Genomic DNA, 6,832 nt, shown 5'->3' with positions numbered 1-6,832 from the left:
TACATCTGTGACAGTGTGCAGCACATGGCCAAAGAGTGTCCCCAGAGGCTCCAGAAGCACACTGCAGCTTTAGCAACAGTAACAGAAGAGGTGTTTCCCGGAGAGCAGTTTCAGGGAAACGGCAGTGCCTGGCTGGAAGCAGAAATGCTGGGGCTCAGCCAGGCGAGTCAGTAAAGCAGTCCCCAGCGATTTTGCAGCACACAGACCCCTTACCACCCAAGCCAGTGGTGCAGCTCACTGCAACGCTCCAGCTGCCTAATGGAACCACCCTGGAAGTCCCCATTACAATCGACTCCGGTAGCAACGCGGACTTCGTGGGGGTGCAGTTCATCAAGCAGCATCGCATAGCGCTTCTACCAGCCACACTGCCCCTGAACGTCGTCACGGTCGATGGCAGGAAGTTGCTGGGCGGGCAAGTTGTACAACAGACGCCGCCCATGGTGATGCAGATTGGGAATCATCGCGAGGTCATCAGCTTCAATGTCACCCGCCTGTCAGACACGCCTATAGTGTTAGGCATGAGCTGGCTGGATAGACACAGTCCAACATTAGCGTGGTACCAGCGGCAGCTCACCTTTGGCTCATCTTACTGCGCACAACATTGCATCCAGACAGGCCAGGAGGAGGAGGGCCAGGAGGAAGGGCGGCAGTTACACCTCGGCATGGTGCAGGCAGTCCCCCACAAGTACAAGGGGTTTTTGGAGGTCTTCTGCGAAAAGGAAGCTGACCAGTTGCCACCCCACCGGCCCTACGACTGTGCGATTGACCTTTTACCAGGGGCGACGCTGCCGACTGCCAAGCTGTATTCCAGGTCTGAGGATGAGATGCAAGAACTCAGGGAGTTCATAGAGCACAATTTGAAACGGGGATTCATCTGGGAATCCAAAGCAGTGGGGGGCAGTCCTGTGTTTTTCGTGAAGAAAAAGGTCACGCCCCAAAAGAGACTCATTGTGGACTATCGGGCCATAAACTCGATGACAAAGCCCAAGGCTTTTCCCATGCCCAAGATTGAGGAACTGCTCACGATGGTGAGGAAGGGGAAGATCTTCACCAAGTTGGATCTACGCGGAGCATACAATCTCATACGCATGCATGAGGGCGATGAGTGGAAGACGGCCATGTTCACGCCGTTGGGTACCTATGAATACAGAGTTATGCCTTTTGGTCTCCAAAATGGCTCCCACTGTTTCCAAGCATTTATGCACCACGTGCTAGCGGGACTCCTCTACAAGAATTGCGTATGCTTCCTCGATGACATCCTGATCTTCTCGGAATCGCAGGAAGCTCACGAGAGGGACGTAAAGGAGGTCCTGCAGACACTTCCTCATAGGAGCCAAGCACACCGTGCAGGTCCGCACGGACCACAAGAACCTAGAGTATTGGCGCACGGCGAAGCTCCAGAGCCAGAGGCACATACGCTGGGCGGAATTCTTCACGGATTTCGACTTCCGAATAGAGTACATCCCGGGAGACTCCAATGTCATAGCAGATGCGCTCTCCAGGAAACCGCAATATCTCGAGGAAGCGGCAACAGTGGCAGCCAATCACATTTTCGCACCGCAGGCGTGGGCGTGCGCTTCAGCCGTCGTGGACCTGGACGCGGTGCGTCGCGCGCTGCAAACGGATCAGTTTGCACAATCCAAGATTGAAGAGCTACGCAGAGGTACAGCACGGGACGACGAGTTCCAGATACGTGACGGTCTGCTAACTCGCAAAGGTGCCCTCTACGTGCCGGGGGACGATCTCCGCGCGAAGGTTCTGCAGCAGTTGCACGACGCACCCAGCGCGGGTCATTTCGGCAAGGAGAAGACAGCGGACTTGGTAGCCAGAGACTTTTGGTGGCCCCAAATGCGAGGAGAGGTCGCGGATTACGTCGCCAGGTGTGACACCTGTCAGAGGTCCAAGCCAGTGCACAAGAAGCCAGCGGGACTACTGGACTACTGGACTTTGTTACTGATCTGCCCAGCTCCCGAGGCAAGACGGCGGTACTTGTGGTTGTAGACCTGTTCACCAAGATGGCGCACTTCATTCCTTGCGCGAAGGTGGCGACAGCGGAACAGACCGCCAAACTGTTCATAGACCACGTATTCAGGGTGCACGGCTTGCCACGGTCCATCCTGTCCGACCGGGGTCGCCAATTCATTTCCAGTTTCTGGCAGAAGCTCCTAGGTATCCTGAACGTCAAGATCAACCTAGCGTCGGCAAGACATCCACAGACCAACGGCCAAGCGGAAAGGGTCAGCGCCATCATGCAGCAGTACCTGCGATGTTACGCCAATCAACGACCTGCAGCTTGGGTGGACTACTTGCCGATGGCCGAGTTTGCCTACAACAACACGAAGCACGCGTCAACGGGGGTGACACCGTTCTTCGCCAACAATGGGCGACATCCCAGAACCTTCCCGGGGTTGGTGACGACGGGGGAGGGGGAGCCGCAGGGAGCTGACCATTTAGCAGCAGAACTGCAGGAGGTCCACGAGGAGCTTCGGCGGCACTTGGAGCTAGCTAAACAAGCCTATAAAGTGCAGGCGGACAGGCACAGGAGGGCAGGAGAAGACATCCAGGTGGGGGACTGGGTATGGTTAGCAGCCCAAGCGGTGCCGGCCAAGTCGTTAGCTAAGAAGAAGCTAGGACACAGGCAGCTAGGGCCGTACCAAGTTGAGGCCAGGATCAATCCCGTAGCTTTTCGGTTGACCCTCCCGGACGGTTCCAGAATGCACCCGGTCTTTCATAGGTCGGTGCTCACTCCCTACAAGGCCCCACACAGATTTCAGGAGTCAGGGACGGCACCAGACCCACGCAGAGAGTCACCACGAGGGGGGAAGTCACCGAGGGCCACGCCACTCAACGAGGTCACAGAAATTCTGGACTCGAGATGGGGGGAAGAGGGAGTAGAATATCTTCTCGCCAGAGAAGGTACCCCGGCCAGCGCCAACAGTTGGGTGCTGGACTACGCTCTGGAGGAACCTCTTCTCAAAGACGAGTTCCATGCCCTTTTCCCACACAGGCCCATGCCAGCCGAGTATTTTGACGACTGGCTTTTTACGCCCACACTTTCAGCCAGCACTTTCCGGGGGATCTCCTCCGCAGAGGAGACGACGCCAGAATCGAGCCCTCCAAGGGGATCGTGCTCGGGGGTGGACACGGACCCCTCTTACTGGTGGGACGATCAAGCAGAAGAGGACTGGCGCAGGAGGTGGCTGAGGGGTCCTTGGCAAACAGCACCGCCCGAAGTAACAGGGGGAGAGGTGGACGCGAACAACTTGGGGGATGAACCCGAGTTCGAGCACACATACACTGAACTGGAAGCAGAGGAGATCGACGTCGACGACCTGTGTCCAGCATCTACCCCCGCAACGACGGAGCTCCCAGAACCTGCGCCCGAGCGGCGGGAGGGGGGAAGGGGGGGCTTCGAGGGGGGTGGATGTCAGGGGTTCAGGGACAGAGGCACAGGTGAGGGAGGAGACAGAGAGCGAGGGGGAAGAATCCCAGGGCAGCGAGGAAGAGGATGATAATGACTTGAGGGATTCCATGAGTCTTTCAAGTGAATCGGAGGATTCCCAGAAGGGGGCGTCTGTGGTCAGACCAAGGGGAGTCACAGGGGGGACTCGTCAGGAGCAGGGGACCAGCGGGGGAACCCAAAGTGGGAGCTGGGAGTCGGGACCGGCTTCTCCGCCAGAGCGCAGTGAAGGGGGTGGAGATTCCAGAGTGACAGGAGAAGCAGGTCTGAAAGCAGAGAGGGAGGGGAGATCGGAGCAAGACATCCTCCCGGAAGGGGAGGGGAGTAGTGCAGGGAGTAGTGTAACTGTCAAGAGGAAGGTTAGCGGTTGCGAACGCGCGCCAAGTTCAAATGTGGAGGCGCGCGGAACAACAGGGAGCCCGGAGGAGGAGCCAGGTCCCAAAGCACGCAGGAGGGGGGAAGAGCTGTCTGGGGATTCCGCGTCAGGGGAATCCAGGAGGGGCGAAACCCCAGGGGGCAGGAAGACCCTGCGGAAAAGGAAGGAAAGGAAGAGGTGGAGCAGCACAGCCCTCTTAAACTGGTGCAGAGGAGGGACTGACTCAGAGGGGACTTCAGCGGTCTAAGCGTAACAGACGTGGGGCTGCGCGCCTCGGCTGTGGAGCGTACAATGAACTTCAATAAACATTTTTGTATATAAACTGGACTTGGTGTTGGTCTCTTGTGAGCTGGGACCTGAGGCAGCCCTGACAGAACTTAAAAAAGCTCATGTGGAAATGTGAACCAAACTTAAGATTTCAAACATGAGAAACAGAGAGAACGCAAAATTGACAGCTCTACTCATTTCTAGTGTTGGTGCAGGGAGAAAGCAGCTCTCTGTGCCAAAACTTCCAAGGGGGGGGAGCAGTTCCATCCTTGATTGACAGCACAATGGTATCAACCGCTATGGCTAAAGTTTCTTTCTTTCTTTCTTTCTTTCTTTTCATACTTACTACCCACAGATCTTGAAGAGGTTTACAATAAGGAAAATCTAAGTATGTTATAAAAAATGCTCTCCAAGGGCAGCCCCAGGAAGAGTGCATTGTATTAATCTAGCTGGGAAGAAAACCTAAGAGAAAACAAGCTTCTGGAAGTCATTAGCACTGGGAGGTTGTTTGGACAGTTGCTGCTGCATTGGTCCAAAGAAAGGAGAGGCCTGTAACACTGTGGAACAGAGCATGGAGATTTGGCTGTGGGTCAGCAACTAACGTCTCCCCTCTGTCATGGATCCAGGCCTGATTGGCGCATGTTTCTTGCCTGCTGACTTCATTACTGCCTTTTCCTGTGCGTTGCTCTGCTCTATCCCAGCCGCCGCCACCATCATCTCTGCATATATTCTGACTTTCAGAGGATGTCCTATTTAATTAATGGTAATTTCACAGTCAACGGCTTTTGCGTTCTGCATGAACAGGGATAAGCATTGGCAGGCCATTGGGGGGGGGCTCTTTCATTATGGTCAATAAGGACATTCATTAGTCATGGAATCATGATTCTATCATCAGATGCTAGGCCTTTGATGCTTGCTTCATATTATGCTCAAGCAAACCCTCTCTTTGTGAAATTCATTTCCCTCTCCACCCAAATCTGTTAGCAATGTTTAGAAAACCAATTAGAGCCATCTTTGTTCTTATCTCATGCTGCATTACAACTATTTGGCTCAAAGAGGCAGTAAATCTTGACTTGTTGATGAAATGTCCATGCAAAATGCTCTGGTATTTTCTGGGACCTCATATAAGGAACAGACAGATCTCAATCTTGATGTGTGCAGATGATTTAGTGCTCTTCTCTCTTTCCCAATTGGACCTCAAAAATCTTTTGGAGGTGTCCAGCAAATACTGTAAACAGGAAAGCCTATCTATAAATTGCTCTATGACAAAGTTCTTCATTTTTGGCAGACATGGATCAGCAGCCTATAGAATAAATTCACTCATTTAAATAACTGGGTGTACTCTTTAATGAATGCCTCTCTGGGAAGTGTTATACGGAGGCAGTGAAAGTCAAAGCACAGAAAACCATAGGAGCTTTCCATAACTGCTTTCCATAACTGAACTCTGCCTTGCTCTTGAATAAATGTCAACTAAGGTATTGGCTCTTCTGGATAGAATCCAGATGGAACCTGTAACTAAACAGAAACATCAAATTTCCCCCCATGTTATCCATTATTGAGAATATTTTGGAGCTAGTTATCTGACCAAACTCTCAGCTGCTTCCTTAAGTCATGCCTATTGCAGTCTTGGATGGTTTCTACAAGAAGGTTCCATATGCAGGCAGACATTGCATTTGTGGTCAACCTCAGGTGGAACACATCACTCAACATCTGTTAGCCTGACCCAAGAGATTGCTTTCTGAAACCTATGTTCACACAAGCAAGTGGGTACACCCTGGCAGAAATGGTCCATTTTCTTTTGAGTGACAATAACTTCATAACACAGAGAATGGCCCTCTAAGCACTGACTGCAAAAAAACAAAACAAAAAAAAAAACCACACACAGGAAAAAGGAGTTAGGTAAAATCACTATATATTGTGGTGGTGGTTCAGAGGTTTCATTTATTTGAGTTTGTTGGTGTCTCTGGCAACCTCTGTCTTACATCCTGGATGTTGGCTCATATTATGGATATATCATGATCTATATTTTTTGGTGTGTTAGGGGACGGGCAGTATCTCTGACATTGTGCTCATTCTTGGGCTAGTTTGTCCACCTTTGGCTCCTACCCTGCACTTAGCTCACCTGTGGCTCCTAAAGCTGTCAGCAGCCACACCCTGGGAAACGGCGTTGACTGGCTAGCTAATCCAGGTGAGGGGAGCTGATGGGTCTCAGACCTTCAGTGATGTAAGGGCTTCCTTTGTGTGTGAAGACAGGCTCCAGGGGATTGATGGAAGGAGACCATTGGTGGACCCAATGGTCAAGCAGGCGGTTTCTGCCCATGCTGTAGAGGGAAGAGAGGGGCAGAAGGAAAACTTTGTTCCTAAACCTCTGCTGCCTTGCAGCTATACTCATTCATGAGAAAGGCTTTGGGAGTAAACCCAAGGAAAAATCTGCACCTGCTGCTTGGCAGGAGATCTTCAGGAGAAGAAAAGCCTAAGGAGTAAACCCTGTGAAATCTGGAGTGGAGTCCCTAAGAAGGTTGGATAGTGCCTTGTACGCTTCCTTCCAGCAACTCCTGCAGCCAAGCGGGTGCCCAACATCTTGCTCTGCTTTCCTTTGGACAGTGAGGCTGGCGGGAGGGTCTGGTGGCCTGGGGAGGTCACTCTGGTGCTGCACACGCTGCAAAAACAACAGCAAAAACAGTGCAGGAGGCAGCACTTACGAGGTTGTTTTATTAGTATTGGTGTTG

Source organism: Podarcis muralis, chromosome 14 (assembly GCF_964188315.1).
Source record: "Podarcis muralis chromosome 14, rPodMur119.hap1.1, whole genome shotgun sequence".
NCBI classification, from domain to species: Eukaryota; Metazoa; Chordata; class Lepidosauria; order Squamata; family Lacertidae; genus Podarcis; species Podarcis muralis.
Note: the sequence above shows the minus strand (reverse complement) of the source record.